The following is a 26,360-nucleotide window of genomic DNA, read 5'->3' on the forward strand; positions in this document are numbered from 1 at the left end:
CAGGCCCACCTAACAATGTCCTCGAGGGGAGTCAGCACATGGTTACACCCCGGGGAGCCAGGTCTGTGCATCCAGGCACCACACACCCAACAGATTCCCCGAGATATGTGCTTCTGACTCACCAGCTTGCCAGCACAGCAGGCAAAGCCTAGCACATTTATAAATAATCTGTGGGAAACTCAGGGGAAACCATAGTTTTCCTCCCTCACAAGAGCTGCTTTTAGCAGGAGCTCCTTTTTCTTAGATGATTTTTGATTTTTTTCTGCAGCATACAAGAGCTGATTACAACTCAGATACTCGAGATGTTCAATGGACAGACAGGAGTCTCTACCTGCAGGTACCAAGAGCAGGGTAAGTGTCAAGACCATCCCAAGCCTGTGCAGCCTGTGCTGAAATCTATGCTTTAATCTCATGGTTTTCAGTTTAAAGTTAGTCTGGACATGTCTCCATGCCTTCTTCTAAGCTGGTATAACTGCTGCACCTCAAAGCTCTGAGTTTTGGTGGAGCAGCAGCAGAACTTTTCCAAGTCAGTGAACTGAAGCATGACATCCAATTTTGAACAAATCTTTCCACTGGACCATGTCACAGCTCTCCTAGCAGTTAAAGCTTAAATATTTAGAGATTATGACATTGCCTCCAAAACACATAATTCCTTTCTAAACATCCCCTGGCACAACTTGAGGCTGTTTCCTCTTGTTCTATCTCTTGTCACTTGGGAAAAGAGACTCATACCCACCTCACTACATTTAGGTAGTTGTAGAGAGTGAGTCTCCTCTGAGCCTCCTTTTCTCCAAGCTAAACAACCCCAGCTCCCTCAGCTGCTTCTCATAGGAGCTTGTTCTGTAATATCAGAACAGCAGGGTAATTTTAACTTTCCATATCTCTCATGGACCATAATCAGAGCAAACAGAATTCAGGTGATTTTGAAAACTACTGTCTTAATACAGGGGCACTGCTGGAATGCAGATCACACACACTGACCAGCATCTTATGAGCAACAACTTGGGAATAACTGTGCTAGCATTTTACTCTGTCCACCGCTGGCTATTTATGTAATTTCCCTTAATTCCCTCACAGAATGTCAACTTATTCTGCAAAATCAGAGCTTTCCAGTATAAAGAAACACATCTAGGCTAAAGTACTGCGTCAAAAGTGAGAAGTGGCACAAAATCTTCTCCCTGTGGCTGTCCATGCTCAGTTCATGCAGTGACTTTTCAGGTGGTAGTTTTGACATTTCTGCAGCAAATTATCACTGAGGCAAAAGACATCCAACCCCACTGCATTGTCACCAGTGCTCATGGCAAGCCCACAGAAAGGTGACTCTACTATTTAACATCCAGCCTCAAGCGAACCAAATAATCAATTATTTGGTCTAAACAACTGAATATATCCTATATTTTAAAAATGCCAAATCCATCAGAACCAATACTTAGCCAAAACACAAGGACAATAGGATTGTGATGAGTACAAGGGATAATCAAGTGCTAATCAGTAGCAAAATCTGTAACCCTGAAGCAATGATAGAGATACCAGAGCAGTAGTTATTCATTGCCCATCTATAAATCAGCTAGAATATCGTTACCCATTACCTTTTCAAGCCACATGGGCAAAGAAAATTCCTGATTATTATGGTAGATTACAGGACAATCTCAGCATAAATACTCCTTGTAATCAATGGGCAACAGTGCTAAACTCTGCTAACGTATTTCCTCCGTTAAAACTTAAAAGCAAGTCATGGAAGACTTCGAGCAATCTGGCAACCTCTACACAATTAGCTGTGCTTCAAAATGGTAATTAGCCCATTTTAGGAGATGTGTCCTCTAGATCCGTATGTCCCAGTAATAAATGAAAGTGTTCATGTTTCTATTGTTGTGTGATTATCAAGTATTAAACATTAGTTCACACATCATCCTTAAATTCACACTGAGCAATGTAGACATAACTAAAATAGACAAATATTTGGGGTGGGTTTGTAATCCATTGCTGGAGTAAGTGATAATCAAAAACCTCCTCCAGGAAGGAAAAGAAGGAAGCCGGGTCTTCCTGACTCAACGAGCGGATGAGAGTGCAATGCATGTTGCTGGTTTTGTTACTGATTTGGTGTGTCCTGAGACAAAGACCTTAGTAGAGATTGTGAATGGTTTGAATGCAGTGAGCCAGACAGGACAGGACAGGAGATTGATTGTTGATGCAACTGCATTGATGGTCACTTTATTCCTCCTGCAAGAGAAGCCAGCTCACCCTGAGACTTTCTCTACAAGGTATTCTCTGGGTTCAATACTCTGGCCACCGTCACCCACTTCAGGGAGTCACCTGGGAAGTCAAAGGAGCCACAGTTTCTTCTTCCAGCTGTTGACTTTCACTGGGAATCTGAACTGTGGCTGTCCTGGTGAGCAGGGAGTGACACCGGAGAGCACTTACTCTGCCTCCCCTGGGACATGGCAGTGCTTCTCTGCCATGTCCCACCGCCGTGAACCCACCTGCTCTTGGCCTGGCCTGGAGCAAACTGTCAGGAGAGGGGTGCCCAGGGATGCAGATCTTACACTGAGGGGACACCAAACTGAGCAGGAGCCCAGCAACAGGGAGATTCTGACCACTTCTTTCCCTGCACTTCAGAAATTTTGGGGGGAGCTTGGGAACGCACCTGCGCTTTGGCACTTTCAAAACACAGTTCTAAGCACCCCTGTTTGAAACAACTTTCCACTTGGCAACACACATGACCCAGCCTCGCTCAGAGGGCTGTCAGGCTCCACTGGCTCACCAGACTTGCTGCTCTCCATTACTTCGTTCAACTTTGGTTCAGTCGGGCTGACGCGGAACCAGTTGAGGGGAACCAACCCCCGGCTGGGATCTGCCCGGCACGACCCTCGAGTCTCCGCGGGTGGAAAGGGGTGAATTGGGTCAGGAGGCGTCCTTTCACACTGAGATGAGGGGTCTCAGCCTGCTCCGGCCCCGAGGGGGCTCAGCCGGCCCCGGGGGGCTCAGCCGTGCCCGGGGGGACCCGCGGCTCCCGAGGGGCGGGCAGGAGGCGGGCAGGGGCGGTGCGGGCCCGGCCCCCAGCCCGCTCGGGCGCTGCCGTGCGGGGAGGGCGCGGCGGAGCGGCGGGCGCCGAGCTTTAAATGAACATTAATATCGCTCGGGGAGGGCAGCACCGGCGGCTCGGGACGGGCGGCGGCGACAGCGGCACCTCCGGCTCCTCTTCCTTCTCCTTTCCCTCCGCCGCGGCGGCAGGTAGGTGTGCGCCTTCGAACGCCAACTTCAGCCCTTCCCCGCGGCCCCGAGGGGGGCGGGCGGCGCTCCCCTGCCCCGCGGGGGGACATCGCGGTGCCCCGCGCCCTTCCCGCCGGGATGCCGGGATGCTGCCGGGATGCTGAGATGCTGCCGGGATGCTGAGATGCTGCCGGGATGCTGGCGGGGGCCGCAGCCGCCCCGGGGGATGGAGGCTGAGGCGGCATCCACTGGGAGGGCGGCGGAGCCCCTGCGGGGAGCCGAGCGGAGCGCGGAGGGGCCGGGGGCGGCGGGGGTGAATCCCCCCGGGAATGGCCCGGGAAGCGGCCGCCTGTTGCCGCCGCGCTGGCGGCGGTGCGGGAGCGCCGGGCTGGTGGTGACACGGCGGCCACGGGCACGGGCAGCTCTATTTGGGGTCTGCGGAGCCTTCCCCCGTCCGTGTGCGCCTTCCCCCAGCGCTGTCGGGGCGGTGGAGCGGGACCGGCGGGGGTCTGCGGGGTCTGCGGGCGCTCCCGGGAGCGCGGGGCCCCCGCCCCGTTCAAACCTGGAACGGCCTCACCTTATTAATAAAAGTTATTTCCAGAAGGTGGAGTGTTTTATTTTTCTTTCGTTTGATATTAAATGCGTCCCCGTGCTCTCGGTTTGTCCCTAGCGGGGCGCGGATGTGGAAACACGAAGTGTCAGCCCAATGCTCTGTTTCTGGCTTGTTGGGAATGGATTTAAAGATTTAGTTATAATTTCAGTTCGTCTGCGGGCTTTGCTCGGTTGCTTTAGGACTCGTTTAAACTGTATTTTCAACAGAGACGAGTGAACTTTAAAGAAAATCAGGTCAGGCATAGATTCCGGGCATCAAACCCTTTCAGGTCCCAGAAATAGCCACAGAAGTAGCGTGACCAATTCTTTTTTCATGCACAAAGCTCTTTCTTTTTTGTTTTGGCTGGAATTTCTGACAGATACCGGAGCTCATCAACTGGATATTTCCAGCTTACTTTAATGAAATAAGCATGCTTTCTAAGCTTGCATTTTTATGCCAATTATGTTAGTCTCCCTTGACTGTACGAGGTTTGAGTTTCTGATTGAGCTTGTAGTTCTTGAAATAATAAAGTCTGTTTAGCACAAGGTTTTTCTTTATGCATTTTTAGGGCTTAGATCTGTGAAAAAGTGAGAAAGAAGACGACTGTGATGAAACCTACATTAGCTGTTACGAGGTAAAAAAATGGATATTAATAGAAAAGGTTCAGAGAGGTTTTATTTCTAATATTCTGCTCTTGAAACATAGATGTCCTTAAGTTATTGTATCTCTTATAAAGTCTTGAGCGAGAACTGACAAATATTTATTTTGCAGTAAGTGGGTCAGATGATAACATCTTCCACTGAACCTCTTACTTCTGTATTGGACAGCTTTGGTTGCTAAGTAGCTATGAATTTCTAATCCCAAAGTCAATGATGTCATAATGACATCATCACATCCTTTCACTTGATTGATTCTCATAAGAGAACAGTAATAAGATTTGATATACATGTCCCATCTCTTTAATATTCTTTCTCTGCTTCAGGGGATTTCCTGACCTGCCTGGCAAATTCCAGTGAATCACACTGAGCTCTAGTAAAAAGACATTCCTTTCGGAGACGAGGTGGAACATTAAAGGGACAGTGGCTGCTCCTGGTCTTTTCAAAACCTGAGGAACTTGGCAGTTTATGTTTTAAATGTGGAGTTCCGGATATGGAGAGCAGTGATTTAAAGCTTGGAGTTATTAAATTCCTGTGCAGGTGCAAAAGTGACTTGAATTTCAAAGACACTTCAACACCGTTGAGAATCAACTCATTTAATGTGCCGTGTATCTACTTCAGGCAGGGCAGGGGGCACAGAGAAAACATAGGCTGTTTCAGTTGCCAAAATAAATTTCGTCTCTAATGGTAAATGGATGAAATCCGTCAGAAATTGCCACGTTGATGCCATGTTGAGAGAGGTATTGAATGGTACTGAAGACAGCTCAGAATTATTTCTCTAATTAGGTAACATAATTTAACACTTGATAAGCTTGAAGTATTTTAATAGCAGCACTGCCATCGTAGGGAAGTCCATGTAAGAGAGTTTTAAATATTTAGAGTTTATAGAATTGATGGCTTTGGTTTCTTCTGAGGTTAAAGGTACAAGTGTTGTCATTTGATGATGATCAGCATGGACTGCTAGTTTTTACAGTTTACTTTTATTGTGTGTGTCCGTATGAGCATGAGTCTGCTTGAATTCTAGGTTGCTGTTTCCCTGATAAATAGTTTTGCTGTTGGGAATTTCTTAGTACCCGGTGAGTTTGAAATATTCCAGACAGGGCTGTGTGTATTTTAGGTGTGTAAATCTTACTGTTCCATATGCCTGTGGAGAAGGGAGAAATGAAGCAATTTTCACGTGTGCTTTGTTGAACATGTACTTTTGTTCGGTAAAGTTAAAAGCTGAGTCTGTCTCATAACATTCAGAGGCTGCATAAACCGATCTCACTCCATTCATGAGTACTGTAGGTTGCTAAAACATATTTCACAAGTAAACAATGATTTGTTAGCATGGACGAGTGGTTAATGCGTTTACTGAAGAAACTGATTGCCGAGGTGGTGCTTCTATTATTACTGAAGGACTGCAGCGTTGATGGCACTATTAAGTATAACACAGTAGTAATTGAACATGAGGAGTGGGAACAAGTAGGGAGGTGGTGGGAGAAGATGTTTTTGTGTATTCGAATCTATTCACCGCTTAAGTGCAAACCAAGCTCCAGCTGCAAAAAGGAAATTTCCAGATAATCTGTAAGAATTCTGCCCTCGTCGTCCTATATGCAGTGACAAATTTCCACAAGCTTTAGGTTCTTTCTGGGATGACTCAACTACGGAACAAGTGATTTGGAAAAAAGATATTATCTCTGAAGAGAATCCTTGGTGACAATTTCTTTTCAAGTTATCTTAGGATTTTTCTACTTGCCGTGATTTCTTCTAACTCATGATTGCCTTGAACATTGGAGATGAGAAATGAATTTGGACTTGAGGATATATCTGTGCCTTTCCACTGCGTGTGAGATGGTCATCTGTGACATTTGCATGGTTGTGCTCTAAATGCAGTGACACATTTGGTTACATAAAGTGCAGAAAGCAGTGCACCTCAGAGCCTTCCCGAATGCTTGTAGAGGAAGGTTGATGCTGCAGTTCTGACCTTTGAACAGGCGAAGACGGCGGAGACGTGGCCAAATAAAGACGGTGAACGTTCCAAGTCGTGACAGAGCTCACTTAACACCCAAGGTCTGTCGTTGCAGAGGCTCAGTAAAACAATGGACAAGGCAAGGACAGCAATAGCAGGTGCAATCGTTAGATTTTTGTTATCTACCGCAAGACTAAACTGTGCTCAGATCACGGGTGAATTATCTGGTATCTGGCTTAAATAAACCACAACCGAAATGCTTCAGAACTTCCAGCAACTGAGACATTTTGTTCCCCTGCCTCCAGAAGCATGTCCTGTGACTGGCAGTGTGAGGACAGCCAGCGTTTCAGCCCCAGCTTCTGCTTCTGTCCTAAGCTCTGTGAGAGAATAGAACGAACTACCAAGTGGATTATTGGAATTTTTTTTAACGTAGATTTTTTTAAGGGGAAAATAATACCTATAAAATCTGAAACTTTTGCAGGCCACTTTTGTGAGCCTTTTATAGGGGCAAGACTGGCAGTTGGATGTTGGAAATGTGCTTTGTTCCGTGAGATTGAAAGGTAGTGTGATAAGTAAATGCATCTACATCTGGATCTTCTTTACTGATGGAAAAAAACCTGAACACAGAACACAGACAGGATTTGTCCCTTATACACTAGGAAGGAAAATAACAAAAGTGTATTTTTTATGAATATTCTGCCCTCCTGTCTCTGACGAAGGCACTTGAAGGAGGAAAGTCTCACGGCGTACTGTGAACAGCAAAATGTTCCTCTACAAGAAACCCTCCGGGTTTGTTCAATTGTTTGGTTTGGTGTTGTGGGGTTTTTTTATTATTTTTTGCACAAATGCATTTCTCAATATTTTTAATTGTTCAAGACGTGGCCAACGTGCAGCTTGTGAGGCCAGAAGACGCTGCCCACGTCCTCAGCAGGGCTGATGTAATCTGCAAAGCCCGGACTAAAGGCTGCCTCAGTCGCGCTGGCACAGCTGGAGCAACATCAGCCTGGGAGGTCACGCTTTGGCTTTTCCCCAAGGATGAGGACCCAAACCGGGTCATTAACATTCCGATAGCTCGGTGTCGCTACTCTGATGTGCAAGAAAATGCCACTGTTTCAACGGCAGTTCTGCTTTGTTCAGTTAATGACAGCTCTGGTACAAAAGGGCCCTGTGGGTGCAGGGAACCCACGAGGTGTAACAGGTACAAATGCTCTGCCTTCAGCTGTGATTGATGCGGTGCTTTGAGTAATCGCTTTGGTGCCTCACAAGTCCTGTGCTCGACTTATCTGTAGCGATTCCGATGTGCCACTGTTGTCTGCTTAGGGGAAAACCCCAAAACACTAACACAGAAAAAAAAAAAACCCAAGCTGCAAATAAACCCCCAAAAACCCAGCAACAAAACCTCTAAAAGGAATAAAGTCAATCCAGATGTGGTAGCTAACATTATCTATTAGATATGATAAGGCTTCTATTTAAACATATTTGTGGTCACAGAGTCACAGAATATATTGATTATTCCAAAATCACAATAATTTCTGAGAGTTCATTGTTCAAGAATAGAAGTTATTTTAAAACCATGAATACATTGATTTATTGAGCTGGAAAACTTTGATTTTATTCCAGTTTTGATCTTCATATTTTTAAAAATATGATGTGTTGAGAGCAAACTTAGTGATGATTTTAGTCGGAAGCTCTGTCTTAGAGTAATCTTTATTGAAAAATTGAATCTTTTTCTGTGTAAAATAACAATTATTTTAATGTGTAATGGAAAACATACAGTGAAAAGTCAGTGCTCTTTCTACCAGTTGTAAAATTGTGTAACAAGAGTAAATCTAATAGAGAACAAAGGAAGAAAAAGTCATGTCAGTGGGGAATAAACACATCACAGAATTTTCTTTTGAAAAACAGATGCTTTCAGTTACCAGTCAATGTATTCCTTTCAACACAAACTAGAAATTTGTAAGGAAATTCTCCAGTCTGATGTTGAACTCCCCTTGTACAAGGAATTATGATTTCCCACCTCCCCCTCTTTCTGAAGTAAAATAGATTAAACTGAGCTCCAGATGCAAAGTCTCTCCCCAGAGAAGCTTGTTCAGTGTTTTCACCCCTTCACAGTGGTGGGTGTTGGAGGGGAAAAGTTTGCAGAGTTGGTGCAAACAGTTTTCTTCTGGAAGGTGACTTACAATTCACATCTGAAGGCAGAGGGAGCAAACCATCACCCATCCCATCCAAACCCCGGGATTAGTTCCTTTGGGGGTTCTGTGACACAGCTCAGGGAATCAGTTTGACTGGGGGTTGCTTTTCTTTGGGATCTTTTCCTGGCTGAAATGTCGTGGGGACTTGGTCTGACAGCCCACACAGTGCTCAAAGAGAAAAATACTTTCTCAAGGTGATATTGCAATTTAACAACTCCCTTAATTTCAAGTGTTTCCCCACATGACTGTTTTCTCAGAGAAGCCGAGACAAAATGAGGCAGCTGTTTTAAAAACAAGTATCACAGGAATAAAACATGGCCTCCAGTTGTGGCCATAACAAGGGGGGCACTGTTTAGTATTCTTCTCTTCCTCAGTTGTTTTTAAAGGCTAATGAAAGCCTAAGGAGACACTCAGACAGTCACACTAGCACAAATCCCTATTATTGCCCTGATTATGAGCCTTGGTGCTGAAATTTTTGCATGCTGCATCTTTGTTGCCTTCTGTAAATGCTACAAATAGCAGGAAGAGATAGATAAAATGACACAGATGCTTTAATTATGATTTGATTACAGAGCAACCAGAGGAGTCTATTCTGAGGAATGTGCAATTAGAGAAAATTCTGAGGACTATCTAACCTTCCGAAATTAAAATTAACTGGGATTATTTGAACAGGGCTTTAACATTTCTGAAAAAAAAAAAAAATCATTCCTCAAGGATCTTACTGCTCATGTGTGATAGATCCTCTCTAGCTTAGCAGATGGGCTTCAGGGTAACACAATGTCATCTTCCTCAGCTGTGTGTGCTGCTTTGCTTCACCTCACAGTCCCATTTTAGCGTCCCTTGCTGGTCACGTACAGGAGGATGACGCAGAAGCTGCACTTGAACTGGAAGGAAACAGCCACCCCTGAGTTGAAGCACACGAAAAGGAAGAGCAGTTTAAGCACTCCTGGGTCATCTCTCCATTTCCTCTCTGTGAAAACAGAGTTTTCCCCATCTCAACGAGCAAGAAAAGTAGAGTTGTGCGTGCTTGTTGTGCAGGTTCCAAAGGGAAGGCGCGGATGGAAAATTCCATGCCTTTTCCTCTTGTAAACTATTTAATAGCAGGAACCTATATGATTAAATATGTTAATCTTCTTTGTGGGCTTAAGTGGTACAAATGACTTGAACTTAATTCCATTGATTTCACTGGCTGTCAAACACGAGGAGAATTCAAAATCTGTCCCAGAGCTGAATAGCAGCCTCCAATGGAAAGACACTGAAATGTTATGGAAGTTCTGTTCTGGGATAGTAATCGTGGCTTTCTTCCCTGTTTTGGACAGGCAGGATCAGCCTGGTGGGGGTGATGTTGGGCCTGCAGTGGGTGGAGCAGAGGGTCACACCTGCTGGGCACAGGAACTGTGGGGTGAGGACATGAGCAGGTCGGGAGGCTCTCAGGTTGTGAACTGCACCACGTGACAGCAGCTGCAAACAAGTCATGTCTCACTTGCTTTTCCTCAATGCTTAACACGTTCCTGTACCAACAGTAGAAGGTTTCTGGTTTTTTAATCTGATTTTCTGCAGAGCCTAATATTATAATATTTATGCCTTAGGCTTGAAAAATCGTACTTGAAGTGTCATGTCAGCTCTCCAGCCCAAAAGAGCAGGGTCTGCCAGGAGCCCTCCTGGACTCCAGTTTGGGATGCAGGGTTTGCTTTGGAGCTGGAGTGTGGCAGCAGTGGAAGGGAGAAGGGCTCCTGCTTCAGGGTGCCTTGTGAGACCTGCTACTGCACCGCTCGTAGGAACCACGGGAAACTGGGCTTGGCTGCTGCCTGGGAGCTCTGACCATGGCTGGGGGGTTGTGAGAGGGGCCCAGCTGCTTCCTTTCATCTCCCTGGTGGGTCTCTACTAATCACTGGCCTTGCTTTTGACCTTGCTGACCTTCAACAGCAAGGAATCCAGCTGACCTGACACTGGATGTGGCCAACACAGCTGATAGATGGGGTCCAAGGCACTTAAAGAATTCCTGTTCTTTCCCAACAGGTGCTGAGCACAATTAAAGAATTGAAACAAAGATCAGCTGGATTCAGCAGCCTCTCAGTCTCCTTTGTCAATTGTAAGGACATTTTCTAGTGTAGTGCCTTCTTTGTTTATTTTGACGTTTCTTTTTAAGAGCATTCAAACCCTCCAACTTCAAAGTATTTCTGTTCCTACTGACCCACATGTATTTCCCAGGGATAAAACCCCTAGCCAGCAACTTAGGGATGATTTGTCAAGGGTCACTCTAATAAATCAGGTTATTTATTTTCTGCCTGAAATTCCCTCGTTGGTGACTAAGAGAAACTTTGTATTAAGCTGTGCAAAGCATAATGAGGTTGCTATAATGCTTTGATGTGGAAATGCTTAAATACCAGGAAAAAAAAAAAGAGAAAAAGAAAAAATAAAAAAGTGGTGTTATTGATAGAGACAGCTTGCTTAAGGTATCTAGGGACAATTTATATAAACCAAACATATATTATACTGTAAAGATTATAGATTTTGATAATAGCCCCTTAAAACTTCAATATCAGACTTCACAAAAGGGTCAAAATGAAATTATTTTCTCGAACTCTGCTGCTGATATTTACAAACTCAGTCCTTTATGAAAACAAAGATCTCTGTGGTATCAATTATAGAGACATTAATATTACAATAGATGTACGGTAAGATTTGGTTTCCTCATCCCTACTGCAAGGCTGTTCTTCATCAACAAACTTACTAAGCAGACTGCTAATTTTCCTGGAATTAAGAGACTATGTTTGTCTCACTTAATGAAGGTGGTTATATAAGAGTTGCTTCCCCTCAGCTGATTGAATTGTATTTCCCCTGCCACTTCTTGCTTTCCATGTTGCTTATAGATTATCAAAACAGAGTTTGCTGTATTTTCTTCTTTTCTTCTTGTGTCTTTTCTCAAGGCTTATTAGCACAAAGTAGCTCTGAGCAATGGCTTGGACACCAGAGATTCTGAAAGCCTCAAACAGCCATAATAATGGAGTTGGATGAAGGATGCTGGTTGCCATGGGAACAGTGCATGTGCCACACAAGATAATGTAACTGCTGTAGTGCAGAGATCTGTGCTGCATATTGATTGCAAGATTGCTTGAATTCCTTAGAAATCTTATGCTTTGTGCTGTGTGTTCCATCCACCTTAGCAGGTGAGAGGAGCTTATCAGCTGGACCTAATCCAGAGAGATTTTGGCAATTTGAAAAAAGTTGGCCTTTGTGTGTGAGGGGGAGAAGGGTCAGAACTCCTTGAGAGTATTGTCAGGTTCAGAGCCTTTCCTTGTTGAGCTGACAGTGTGCTCACTGCCGTGTTAAATCAGAGTTAATGAAGTATTGGAACCGAGGCACGAGGGGTGCCTGCCCTGAGTTACAAGTGGCAATAGAAGGCCTTAGGAAGCTGAACTTCCACCTGTATAATGTTTCTTATGGTGGCTTGTAACCTGGGCACCTGCACAGTGTCACAGTGCCCCACTGCTCTTTTTGGTGTGCTGCTGAAAAGTTCCTTCCTGTTCCAGCTTGTCAAGGACGGATCTAGTTAGTGGCATAGCTGTGCAAAATACTGTGATTAAGAAATATCACACTCACTGATAGCCAGGAGGATGAGGGCAGTGTGGCCATTTCACCAAGCTGGAGGAAGGTACAATATGCACTTTTTAATTTGGAGGAACTCTGTGTGAGCACGACCACATTTGCTTCTGGTTTTTGGTTTTTTTTTTTGCGAGATTGGGATTCTTTCATAAAAATGAATGAAGCAGGATGGTTTGGCTATAATTCTGCAGTCTAAGTTTCTGAGTCTTAGAATGACAAAGATACTCTAGTTATTGCACCTATATCCCAGATCCTCACCAGCATAAACCAGAAAAGCTCCATGTGGTGGAAGGCAGTTGGGTCCACTGTTGCTCAGGATGATTGTGCAGATGAGGTAATGCAAATTAAAACTGTCCTTGTAATGTTATCCCCCTGGGAAAGGTGATGCCAGAAACTCTCACTTGCTTTCAGCAGGATTTCTGGCAATTGGCCACTTGTTAGAGAATGACTGTGTAATTCTTGACCTTACAAGGCTTTTGGAAATTATGTATATTGTTTCACACCTATCTCTTGCCTTTTGAATCTCTGGCTGTTTTCTGAATCTGCCTTAAAAGCATCAAAACTTTGAGTTAGTCAGGTTTTCTGTGTCAGCTCTAATAAGATCCTTATCTTGAGGGAGAGATTGGTAACTCAAAATGTATCTGAGGTATTATTTGTCAGAAATGTGTCTGAGAGGACATATTTAGAAATGCTGGGCTACTGTGCCCTCTGGGCATTATTCACAGGTTTCTGTGACTTTGTTCATCAGTATGGGTCATCTCAAATATGGTGCTCAGAGAGTCATTGAATTTATTCTTGACTGCTATTTTTGGGTTTAGATCCAACCATGTCCCAGCAGAGTACCTGATTTTATTGGCAATTCAAAACACTTGATTGTATAGGATCAGCTTCTCTGGAGTTCTTCTGGGGTTTTTTTTGTATTGAGATATCTTGGTTTATAACCAAGACATCTGCTTTGTAATGTACAGACAGCTACATTTTAGAGCACTTAAAAATAGTAAGGGACTAGTGGCACTGCACTTTGATATGTTTCATTAAAGCCATTATTTTTTTCATTTTTTTGGTTACACTTTAATGTTTTCTGGGTTTCCGTAACAATTCGTGGGTGAAATCCTTACTCTTGTTAGAAACAAAATATATGTTGAATTTAGTGAGTGAACTAATTAGTAAACTTGGACATCAGACATTGCTTTGGTGTCAGGAAGAGTCCTTCTTCAGTGGAACCTGACTCTAGTGGTGTCCATCATCCTCCAGTTTGGCCAAGCCTTGTGGCTGCACCTGTTTGGAGCAGTGCCTCACGTGCCCTGTGGTCCTTTTCTGTGCAGCTTCTGTGCCCAGGAAGACCAGGATTTCTTCCAGGTGTCCAGGGATCAGCCTGTCAGCTCTGCAAGTGCATGTATGTCATCAACACACATACATCACACGAGGTATTTGTGTTTGTACAGGCACAGACACAGACCCATACTCCACAGTTCTCATCTTTTCCTACTGTCAGTTATGCTCCTGCTGTCACTTGACAATGTTTGAGATGATTGCTTGGGTTAGGAAGTGCTGCAGATAGGAGAAAAGAGGCCAGACTGGAATGGAATGTCAGTTGTAGCCTTTTTTGTTTGGCCTATGCTGTGCACCCAGCTGGAAATGGTTTGTCACCTTGACAAGGTGGTAACATCTTTCTGAACTAGCACTGGCACAGTTACAGACTGTCACTTGTTTGTCCTTGGACTATCTGGTACTGCCCTGGTATATCACCATTTTAAAGAATACTCAGCTTTTAAGTAGGGGCACAAATAGAGATGTCTATAACCACACACAGCAGCCCGTGGTGTTTTATGGTGTTGATGTCTGTGAGCAGATTGCATTGCACCAGGGAATTTTCAACATCAAAAAGGTGCTAACTTTGGTAAAGGCAGGGACTCTGTTTATAGTATGATATCTTTTTCTGAAAAAAGTAAAGTTTGAGGGGCTAGATAACTAAGACATGTGAAAGACAGGGAATCTGATGCTGCCATTCTATGGAAAACCATCTCTGTTACCAAATGTATCACCTTTCATGTCATCTCTGAGGTGAATTCTCTTGGTTGAATTCCACTGGACCTGAAAACTGCTGCTGATTGCTGAGGTCTAGTGTACCACATTCTGTAAATCTACCTTGCTCACTGCACTGAAAGCTGTAGGAATGGAGTGATTATAAAGTAACAACTAACACCCTGCAGCTGACTAAATTTTGGGAGTGCAGGGGTGAGAAGAAATGCAGCTGCTGCCCCCTCCCCAAACCCACAGGAACTCTGGAGTATGAGATGGTTGCTGGATTGAATACAACAATGTTCCAATAAGCAGCAGAATAAGAATAAATATTTCTGAAGAAAACAGCAGGAAAGTGAGACAAGTGTGCACCTGGGAAAGGTCAGTGACTTGAACAGATCAACAGTAGTTTTTCCACGTTGGGAATTTGGCCCTGGCATCTTGGTCCCTCAAGGAGCAGAGGAAGGGTTTTGCTGGATTTCAAATACAAGCAAGTGGGGGTCTTTGTGGTTTATCAGTCAGAACTCCCTTTTCAAGCTGCCTTCAAGAGGAGACAGCTCTGCCTGACAGTGCATGGGGACACACGTGGCAGAAGGTAGAATTTCACCTTCATGGGTGTCTGGAAAAAGAGATTGATGGTTTTGCTTCACAGTGGCACTGGGAGGACTGGGAAGAAGATTGTTTTCCCACATTGGCATTCAGCCACTCCAAGTGTATCAATCACCACCGAGCATAAAGGTGATTTTGATTTGACACAACAAGAGTTTCCAAGGAGGTGCTGGATTGACAAAAGCGGTTGCCAAGGGGGCTCCAAGGGACTTGACAGGTTTACTGACTGATGATATACTACTGGGATAGTCTCAATGGAAATTGGGTTTGATATAAATAAAGGACAAGGACATTGTTCGAAAGCAATTTAGAGAGGCCATGGAACATTTTGATTTGTCTCAGTATGATTCCTCCCACAAAAGGGAGTTGAACTGTGACTGGTGGAATTTATTACAGCTTTATACCTTTTTGTATTGAAAATTGAGCTTCAGCATGATATCCTACTGCTGTCTTTATGCAGATTGCTTAAAAATAAATGGCTAGTTTATGAAGGCAGTATCTTGGAGGTGAGGAAGTTTTAAATGAAAATTATCAAAGAATGTCTATTGTAAAGGAGTGTGTATATCTTAGTCAAAGTGGTTTACTGATGGACAAATATGCATTTGGGAAATACTTACATGGACCTTTAAATATGTTCACAAGTATCCAAGATAATTTTTTACAGTCTAGTTTAAAAAAAAACCCAGAAACTATTATTTGCAGATCATGTCTGTGCCAGCACTGACATTATTAGAAAGGCAATCCTATTTAGTTTCTTCTTTTGTTCTTCATGTAAGAACTTGCTGCCTTGTCTTCTGAGTAACACAAAAGCTGTTTTATTTCTGAGGAACACATGCTTTCAGAGTGAACCTTGTAAGAGATTGTTTTCCTTTCATGAGGCCTGTATATTTTCCTTTTGCCACTATTTTTGAAGTTGTAGAAAATCTCAACAGAATTGCATTGCAAGGCCAATGCAATTTACTTCGTGTTATTTATTTCCAGTGGTTAAAAAGAGAATTGCTGAGAGGTGCCTCAGGTAGGGCAGGTAAACATGAGAATGTCTCTGTACCTGGTAGTTAAAAACCATGTGCATAGTGGCTAGGGATGAATTATTTTCATTTATTGGTGTGCTGATGTTAGAGGGGAGATGGAGGGGCAGGGAAATAATCTGCCTTCTTTAAAGATGACATAGATGTTGCCTTGAAATGCACTGTATTCAGGCTCCCTCCAAAGCTACTGCAGTTCACTTTTGGCCACAAAATATGAGGATTAATGACATTCATGTGTTTACAGTCAAGACTGTCTGCATGGAGTGCAGAAGCAGCGAATCCAATAACCACATGAATGACAGATAACACTGACAAACACATAGTAAAGCAAGGAAAATAAAAGTGAGCAGATTTATGGGCATTTTTTTTTCTTCCAGGGAGTGATAAAGATGTGCAGATTGAGGTCAGCGAAGCTGTTAACAAATGCTCCTGTTGTAGGAGCACAGAAAGAGGGAAAAATAACTGCAACTGCACAAAGATATGTCAGCTGTACTTCCCTTGTGGATAGAAAGACATGGAAATAATTAACACTACAAAGGAATGAGCACAATGAAGAGACTCTAGCACCATCCTCTGGTGTCCTCCTTGGAAAGCAGATGGAAACTATCAGCTCCACACTCCCTGCCTGCCTTTTGCTGCACACAGGGGGCTTCTGGCAACAGTGGCAGCAGCAGTGCTGAAATGGTTGCAGCTTGGTGCTGCAGCAGCAGAGCCTGCCTGGATCCTTTGGAATTAAAGAATGGCCAAGGAACACATAGGGGTGGGCTTTTTTTTTTTGTCCTTCGTGTGCCATTTTATTCCACTTGATCTGCTGCTTTTTGGCTGGGTGGTAACAAGTAGGTCTGCTCTAAGTAATCCAGCTTTCCCCAGGGTTTGGCCCCGGGGCTCTTGGAGGAGTTAGGTCAGAGAGAAGAAAGAGTTTGCAGCTGGAGAGCTTTGAATAGCAGCAGGTAACAACCTCAGCTTGCAGTACCTCGGTATGGTCACTGTTGTTTGCTTGCTGCTGGATTAGGGGTATAAGTAAGCAAAAAAACCCCAAAAATTCTGCAGAATGCTGCAGCCATTAAAAAAAAAAAAAAAACCAAAAAAACCCAAAAAAAACCAAAACAAAACAAACAAACAAACAAACAAAACCCACAAAAAAAACCTCAACCAAAACAAGAAACCAACCAAACACCAAAAACCAGGCAAACAACAAAACCCCTTTGAATTGTTGCTTAAGAACCAACATGGGGTCACAAGAGATTATTATGCTGAGCATCTGGCATGTGTGCCAGCCTGTCTCGTGTCTGAAAGCAAAATACGTGTCTGTTTTCAGATAGTTTTGTTCTCCAGCACTGTATTCATGCACTTCAACAGAGAATGCCTGGTGTAAGAAGATTTCCATGGCTGGCATACATTCTGCTGTGCTTATATTATCTGTGATTATGCTGAGATGGTTTCTGTGTGAAGAACGCTGGGAGCCTGCCTGTAGGTTTGCCACTGTAACTTGTCTTTTCTACTGGGCTGGGCTAGTTAAGATCACACTGCTTTGTTTATTTTTTTTTAAAAGGCATTTGCTGTGTTTGTTTATGAAGTAATTGTATAGTTCTGTGTTTGTAACAAGATTTATTCTGTATGCCTCTCTAGACTGTTTGAGGTACAGCAGCTTTTCTCCATGATGTTCCTGCCTTCAGATGGAAGGTTTGCACAGAGCCACTAGAAAAGAGTGTTGCTTTTCCAGCAGGAAGCTCTCATAGTGGAAAATGCAGAGCTGGAAGAGAGAGAGATGAGAAAGGCCAGGGATCTTTGCAGAAAGCCAGAGCCCCACTGGCCTTAATACAGTTACAGTGATGGACAATGCAGTTCTGTGCATTTAGAAATGCTTATGGGGAGCATAAAATATTGACTGAGTGACAGCTGGGCTGCTGTGACTTTTTGTGTGGGAGGGTCCTTATTTTCACCAGGAAAGCTGAATGGATTATTGTTCTCTCTGGGATGTGTATCACAAAAGAATGCAAAAGAATGAAATCCACTCATTTTTCTTATAATATTAATTCGGTCCCAGCTACGTATTGTCACTGTTGCTTCCACAAAACATTTCCAGTTCTAGAACTAAAATAATCTCCATTCACTTTAAAGCAAGGCTCTATATTTTGTTTGTATCATGATGACAGATGCCTTAAAATCAGAGATGAAATTCCATTGCTGGCTGGATGGGCAGAGGACTCTGAAATGCAGAATACACTGAATGAGTTGTGTTTGAGGATGTCCAAACTGTCTTGTAAATAAATGTCTCCAACTTCGTGGTTTATTTCTAGGGAGCTCTGCTTAGCAGGAGCAGGAGTTATCTCTGCCACGGAGCAGTCAAGATTCACAGTTTTCCTGTGAGATCTACTACTACAGGAATAAAGACTTCCTTTGTTTACAGGAGTGGGGGGAAAAGCTCCCTTCAGGCTGTTGTTTATAGCGGCTGACATGTGAGAGAACACAAACATGCCCTCGCTTGTGGAATCTCAGATTGGCATCTTTACAGGGAGGGGGAATCTTCAGGGGTAGCTCAAAGCTGACACCTTGTCATCTGGCTGTGATAAGCCCTAAAAAAGAGCTGTTGTGTGCACTGGAGTATGTTGTGCGTAATAAAAATCGAATTCTGGAAGAGCTCAAGAGTTAGAAAGAGTAGGTTTTGTATTCAGTAGTTGAATTATGCAAGGTATGGAGTGCTGTCTTGTGTGGAACAAGGTAATGGGAATTTCTTTGCTAATAAAAGGCTTCAGGATTTGGTCCAATGGATCTTAAAAATGGTAGTGCTATTTGTGGATGTGATTGGCAGATTTAATCCCTTTCCTGCTCCCATCTACATCTTTCCTTTTCTAGTCTGCACCAGCCGTTAGACCAAAACACAATTAAATCTAATATTTCAGAACCAAAGTAGGCATTCATCATTCATCATGTTTTTTCTTTTATCTTAGGAGTCTAAGGAAGGCAGACACCTCAATGCCACTGAAATGCACACATATGTATTTTTGTCTCCTTTGAAAAATTCAGCCATGCTATTTAATGTAATCCAGTGGTGATTTTATCAACATTTTCTTAATGAAACGTAAATATTTGACATTCCCACATAGTGTGAATGAATTGGAATTTTAAAAAAATAATGGTACCATAGTTGTTGTTTTTTTCTGGCTATTTAATTTCCCACTTGATACCCACAAATGCTTCCATAGCCTCAAAGAAACCAACTTTCCTCAGTTCACTGAGGTAGAGGATGAGTGGATGATTTGCTGATAACCACTGCACAAGCTTTTTTTTTTTTTTTTACTAAACAAACCTGAAAAAAACCCAAAAAAGTCAACAAAAATGTCCAATGCAGCATTGACCTTTCTGAAGGGTGACAAGCAAGTCAAAATTTTGCCTTCTTAGACAGTGTACCAGCCTTGCCCTGAGTGTAGTTACCCATAAGGTTTTTGTGAGAGTTTGGTGCCTGTGCTGGTGTGTCCCTTTAATACCAAGTAGCCATGGGAAAGGTCATGGGGCTTGAAGATGGGAATGATGGAAGTCTAAAACTGGAGGCAGCTGAATGTAGCCTCTGCTGCTGGGAGGCACTTCTGTGAACATTCACACAAGAAGGAGACAGTATTTAGAAACTATTAAGAATTTGAAACAAGCGCACAAACAAAAACCGACAGCGAAACCAAACAAATAGAAACACACCAAAAAAAATTTAGGAAAGGGCAGGAGCATTTATTCTGCCTTCCTTGATGGAAAGCTCTATCCACAGCTGCTGCCTTCATATGAGCAATTAAGCAAGAGGGGCTGCAGTCCATGGGTCTGACACTTCTTCCCCACCATCTCCAAGCAATGTGCCACCTTCAGGGGTGTGATGGACATCATCCAAATGCAGGGTGCACAATCATGGAATATTTAGACTGGGGAGAAGCTCTGGAGGTCACCAGGCCCACACAGGTGCGCTGTGTGAGCTGTTTTTTGCTATTTGTCTACATTTTACTGACTTACAGGAAAATGTTAAGAAATCAGGCTGCTCCCTTTCTCTGCTTCTTCCAAGTTGTTCGTTGAATGCAACTTTTTACAGCTACAGGGAGATGAAGATTTCTCTCCTTAGTGCAATAACTTTGTGATGTGGTGTGCTGTTTGTTTGTTAAAATTCTCTCCATTTAGCCAAATACCCTTTTCCTTCAAAGTAACATGAGCTCCCAGTGGAAAATGAGGATATTTACTGCTTAGCAGAGCCAAGGCCTCCGTTTGCACAATCCCTGCAGTCTGGCAGTATATTTGGAGTAAGTCCATTATGACTGTTTTAGATTGGCTTAGAGCTACATCACAGGGGAGAACTCTTTGCTCAATCTGTGCTATGCAGATAAGAACTGATATTTTCCTGTGGAAAAAAAATCTCACTTATTTTCCCACTGGTTATTTTATTGTACTCAGAGGGATATAGAATTAACTCTGTTAATTGTTCTTTAAAAGTCCCTGTGTCCTGGTTAATACTTGGAAGATAGGGTTCCAGGGGAGCTGAGATGTGTTGCTCATATTCAGTATTGTGCAAACCAGAGGAATTTCTGTTCTTGTGGAGAGCAGATGTGAGGAATTGCTCATTGTCTTACAGGCAGAAACAGATTTTTATTTTTCTTCCTTTAGGAAAATGAATGCATTTTAGAAAGGAGGTGATCAGTAAAGAATAAAGAAATGTGTAGTAATACGAAACATGGCTCTGTTATTTCAATCCAGGTTTTGTGCTTTTGAGTTCTGGTAAAAATAAAAGAACTTACTGTGTGCCTTGGTATGAACAGGTGCAGCAATTGCTTTTGAAATGAGCCCAAGCAAGTAACATTAAGTCCTCATTTTACACCTCACTGAATGCTGTGCAAAGAGCAGAACTTCCCAGCAGCATAAGCAGATATAATTCCATTGATAGCTTTGGCACTGGGCCTATTCACTTAAATCAGTGAAGTAGTATCTGCTCATGCCTCAGTAAACAAACCCTATTATATTATACAGGTCAGTATTTGTTTTGGGACAGTCTTTTGAATGCTTCCCTTCCAAGGCTAATTCTGTATTGCCCCCCCCCCAAAAAAAAAAAGAACTTCTGTTTCTTCAGCCTCCTGTTTCTGAGCCTGGAAGATTTATGGGACTGATACTGTCTTCCTTCAGTTGAGACTTTTGAGGCCTTGTGTTATGGGAACAGAATTTTGCTTCCAATCTTTTGGAATTTTACTCGAGCTCTCGGTGTGAGGGGAAGGGCTCACCAGACGGACGGATGGATGGATGAATACACTTGTGGGAGTGCAACTCCTTTAAAAATACTGCAGCTCTTTGGGACCACAGTGTTCCCATTTTGAAATCTAGAAACAAAAGGCTTAGGGAACCTTCCTAAAGCCAAATGCTGCCGTGGGGAAATGTGGACAGCTTTGTTTCTGCTTCGGTAGGTGAACGAGTCACTGGAAAATGGTCTTTGCAGTTGCCTTTAATTGGCAAATAGAAAAGTAATTTAAAAAAGCATCAATGCTGAATTCCTGCAAACCCACTGCTCACGAGTGGTGGTTTGGCCAGAAAGTTTTATAACAGCCTCTTGTGAACGAAGAGCTGCCTTGGGATTGGACTCTCTGGGCAGGTAAGGAGATATTCTGCCTGCTCTACTTCTCCTCTCCCTTCTCCTGCCATCCACGTGGCAGGGACAAGAAGGAGGGAGAGGAAGGGATTTTTTTTGCTGTATTCCCTAGTCCTGTAGCTGTTCTCTGGGAGCTCTGCAGTGAGGCTGTGCTGCTGGGCAGTGGTCTTGCACTAGGCTCGGCATTTTTTCCTGAAATGTTGGTCCTGAATATAATCTCTTGTTTTGTATTACTTTAAAAAATCATTGAGGTAAGATCATCTTTTGAATATTTCTGTCAATGTCCTTAGTTACAGGAAACAGAAAAGTTCAGTGCTTGCTTGGGTTCTCTCACTTAATTTCTGTGTAGCCTTGAACCAGTCGGTAATATCTCAGCCTTTTTTTATTTTGTTTTGTTTTTTAATTGTAGCATTTGTAGTGAGGGGGAAAAAAAGGATATTCAGCCCTCCCAAGTAAATGGAAGCGTTTACTAACCCTTGCAGGTCTCTCTTGGAACCCTACCTCTTTGCTTTCATGAGTACTTTCCTCCTGCTATTGAGCTTTGTTAAACCTCCTGGGTGTCACCTTAATTTCGAGCGTGTGTTTAAATCTCGCCAGTTTAAAGTAAGTCTCATGCATTTTACTGTAGGTGGGAAAAAAAGCACAGAGCTACATTCAAAGAGGGAAAATATGTAGTTCTCATCAAGTGTTAAGTTCTGAAAAAATATACTTTGCCTGTGCCATCACTGCTGTCTATAGTCAATAAGAGTAATGCTCGACTACAGAGCTTGAGAATGCAGCAGTTATTTGCTTCCCATTTGGAAGGTGACATTCCCAGCTAGATGGCCTAGAAAATTGTTTTCAAAAAGTTAGAAAAATTAGTTCAGGAGGGCTATTGAGCTACTCTCCTCAAGAGATTGCTGAGTACCTGTCAGTCCGTGGCACTGTGACAAGTGTTCAGCCCGGGGGTGGTGACAAGTGATGAGCTGTTCAGAACACAGAGCACCTCTTCCCTTTCACATCCTGGGGGGGCTTGCAGAGCTGGGCTGCAAAATTCACGGGTTTGGGGCTTTTTGATGGGAACTGATAAGCTGAGCAAGGATATTCCATTAACATGCAATAAACATGGCACCTCATGGTGGTGCTGGGTTTGGTTTTTAATGCTCTTCTCACAGTGTGTTGAGCTAACTTGCAAATTATTTGAAGTAAATTGACCCTACGACATAACCAAAGCATAAAAAGATGTCGGTCATTTGTGGGGCTTTCTGTAGAAGTTTTCATGTGTGGTGGGTTTTTTTCCTTCCTAAAAGAAGCTGTTTAGCAATTGGATTTTGCAAATCAGCTCTTTTTGGTTTTACTTTTGCTCCTAAATATGAAAATGCACTTTATAAAAACAGTGGAAAGGGAAATTAGTCCAAATTCCTTATTCCAGATGCATAGGACTTTTGCTTTCCTCCCTTTAGATTTGTTTGTCAGAAGCCAGCATTTGGCACTGTTACCCATGTGCCTGTGGGACTCTCTTTTCAGCTAAGGATTGGAAACTTAAATGGGAAGTAACTAAACACTACCAGGTTGCTGCTGTAGGCTGAAGAAAATGAGGTTTAAGTGCCATTTGTATTCTCCCTGGGTTTCTGACCAGCATTTCAAAGAGAAAATCTCCTCAGAGAATTAATCCTGTGGTTTCTATTGAGTCCAACTATTGTGATGGGATTCTGGGAGCTGAGAAAAAGAGCATAAAAATACCTGTAGAGCAGATCCATGAGAAATAAGGCTTATTTGCTCGTTATTAAGTTTGTTCTTTGATTTAACAGCTTCCTGGGATCTGGGATAGGCTACTAGTCACATCTGGGGTAGAATTCATCAGCTGTTTGTTAGAAAAAAAGGTAATATAGGTAGATTGAATGCAATCACCAAAGCTGAAATTCTGCCAAGACTCTGGATTTACTTTTCAGAAGGTGCCAAGGCATCTTTCACAGGCACAAATCATGACACTTACCTTTTGGATGGGACACAAGGCTGGGCTTATTGTGAAAATACAGTTGCAGAGATAATTTGCCTGGCATGTAAATAGTGTCTGCATGTGGTAGTATTCCTCAGGAGAAGAGAGGGAGCCAGTGGAGCTGCCAAGGAGTACAGATAAATTGTAACTGAAAAGGAAAAGTGTTGGTTACAGGAGGACATAAGTAATTGGTGCCATATGGTTTTTCAATCTCCTTTCTTCAACTGAGCAGTCATGTATTACAGTGCAAATAGCTGAGACTGCTTCAGACTCATCTGTAAGTTGTTTTGGATGCTCAGTGATAGCCTTGAGACCTTTGGGACTGTGAAGGCCTTCTTCCAAAAATCATTTTTGTTTGCTTTCTCACCTAGAACCAGCAGCATTGACTGAGCTGAAGAAATGGCAGCCAAAGATGAGCTTATGTTGAGCATCAGGAAACAAGCAATGCTTTAGATATTGGTGTCAGATACCTGTGTGATATTTAGTAGGTGATAACTGTAAGAGATGAACAATGAAAAAAACCAGTTCCCTTCAGTTCTATAAGAATGGGTGCTGCTCTGTAAAGGAAAGTGTGTGAAATGGGGTTAAGAGGCAGAGATGAGGAATGCTGGAAGCAGCACAGGAGTGTGTAGTGCATGTGATGGGCTGCTGAACTGTGCTGCAAAGAACAGATATTTTCCAGAAAGTTTAGTCTAGAATAATGTTCTTTTTCCCAGTAAGCAGGGAATGTTCAAATATGAGGGAGTATTTGGATTTTTATACGTAAATTTGACCTCTGGCTTTCTGAAGGCCAATGGAGCAGGACTTTGCAAACCTCAGAAGGCACATTAGCAGTGAGCACTATCCAAATGACATTTCAAACACTAAATACAGTAACTCCCTCTTCTCTTATATCCCATTTATCATTGTTCTGTCTGTCTAGCTAATTTACTGAGCCTTGTCATAGGACAGATTATTTATCCTCATTTCAGACTTATTTAATTGTCTAAGATTTCCCATTTGGATGAGTGAAGGAATATTGCTGGAGTACATTTCTCTACTATCTAAGAGATAAGCTTCCAAAATCTCAATGTAGGTAGCATCCTGAACTTCACTTACAAATCAGTTCTTGACCCTATGCCTTCTCATTAGAAGCCAAATATCATCTGTCTTTACTATTTAAAAACTGATAGTCTGTGCTATAGTAGAGGGCCTGTATTTGCTAATTGTGCACCTGTATATCTCTAGTCCTGATAAAATGTTGTCTTTGGATGGTCATTGCACATGAACTCGTAATTTACTTTTGTTCCCTTTCAATAATTCTTTGTTGTTATTGTTGTCTCATCACTGCTGCTTGTAAATTTTTCCTGCTTGGTATGGCCTCACAAAACAAGCATGTTCTCAGGCTTCACAGGGGACTGATCCTTCCAGCCTGGGACAGCGTGGCCAGGCTGAGATGTCTGGACAGAAGTAGTTGTTTCTGTTGCATTATTGTAATGGAGAGAGAGATCCAGCTACAACTCCAGCTACGACTGCTGCATTGAAGAAGAGAGACACTGCTGCCCTGAATGTGGAAAGAATCTTTCCTTCTTCCCTTCTGGACTTTTGTTGGAGGGAAAAGAGATTTGATCCAATGTAAATATTGCTTTACCACAGGAGAGATAGTTAGGATTATGTATATAATGTATTATAATATTTATTTGTGCAATAATTGTAATATAATTCCCTTCCCCCCATATTGAGTCTTGTGCTGTGTCTGGAAAACCCCTTTCACATTGGGGTGAGCTGTGGGAGGGGGGGTTGGACTTGGAAATTGGATTTTTGGGGGTCTCAAACCACAACAATTATCTGCTACCACGCTCGGATGCTGCTCCTCTTTGACTGGAGATCTTCCCAATTCCAGCAAGAAACAGGGACAAGGTGGCACCTTCTGAGCAGAACCAATAGGTAAATAACCATATGCAGGCACTGGAAATTTGGAAATGAAGGGATTTCCTACAGCACAAAACACAAGCTCTCAGTACAGCATATAGTCACCTCTGGCAGCTCCAGTGGCTGTCCTGTCCAAACACAGAGAGAATGTCTCTGTGGATATGTGCTCTGCCCCTCAGGATTGCCCTGGCTCACTTTTTTCCATCACTTCAGGATGCCCAAACAGCAAGGGGGGTGAAGAATTGCAGTCCCAGCTGTCCCAAGAAGGAGTTAATCTTCTCCTGCTGTGGAGTGTTTCAGAAGTGTGAAGTGGAAGCAGGGAAGACTAAGAACTGAGCTGAGCTTCAGAAAGGCTCGTTCTTGGGACTTTTATCAGCAGTGTAGGGTTTCTCTGTTGTGAGAAAGCCCCGTGTCTCTCCCCCAGTGCTGCAGGCTGTTGAAACGTGACTGCCTGTGGGAGTCTGTTCATGCTCTGTGTTGGTCTTGCTCTCTCTGAGCTGCTTTATGTTTTTGCCCTTGCCATGATTTCTACCGAGGTCTGTGATCTCTCAGATAGGTCAAGTTTGCCTGAGAGTGTTCAAAGTGTGTCTGGCAGCAGCCTTTGCATCCTAAATAATGAACATTTCCCATGAGAAAGCTTGAAGAAAGTGGGTGGTGGTGAATTTTTTGACTGGGAGAAGGAGGCATATGTGTGTTTTTCCCTTACTGCTGCTCCAGAGAACTGTGCTCCCTGGCTGGAAAATATAATGGCTGTATGAATTGCTATTTAATCAGGGATGCTAATTAAGTCTTAGCTCTTTAATGCTTTCATGGGAGATCTGTATATGATTTTCAGTGGCTAGAATTGCAATTGCAGGCAATTAAGCTGTTCTTGTCTTTGTAGGACCCAAAAGTGCGATTTTATGAGAGATATTCAGGAAATAGAGAGATCCTGTCACCTTTAAAATTTTTCTTGATCTGAAGATAGGAGTTGTTTTTAAAAGGAAATATTCTAAAG

At 43.0% G+C, this 26,360-nt stretch overlaps 1 protein-coding gene across 3 annotated transcripts in view; it reads left to right on the top strand.

Annotated features, from left to right (window-relative positions):
- The first annotated feature begins 3,058 nt into the window (after nucleotides 1-3,058).
- The window catches only part of SLC6A1 (solute carrier family 6 member 1), a 59,995-nt gene continuing 36,693 nt past the window's right edge, over nucleotides 3,059-26,360 (top strand). The window contains exons 1-2 of one of the 3 annotated variants that reach the window (XM_032698959.1): nucleotides 3,104-3,231; nucleotides 10,621-10,693. The gene's annotated coding sequence lies outside the window, so the exon portion shown is untranslated. Of the gene's footprint in view, nucleotides 3,232-10,620; nucleotides 10,694-21,259; nucleotides 21,478-26,360 lie in introns of those variants that run through there. The other 2 variants (XM_032698958.1, XM_032698960.1) reach the window with 2 other exon arrangements.

This window comes from Chiroxiphia lanceolata, chromosome 11 (assembly GCF_009829145.1).
Source record: "Chiroxiphia lanceolata isolate bChiLan1 chromosome 11, bChiLan1.pri, whole genome shotgun sequence".
Classification (NCBI taxonomy): Eukaryota; Metazoa; Chordata; class Aves; order Passeriformes; family Pipridae; genus Chiroxiphia; species Chiroxiphia lanceolata.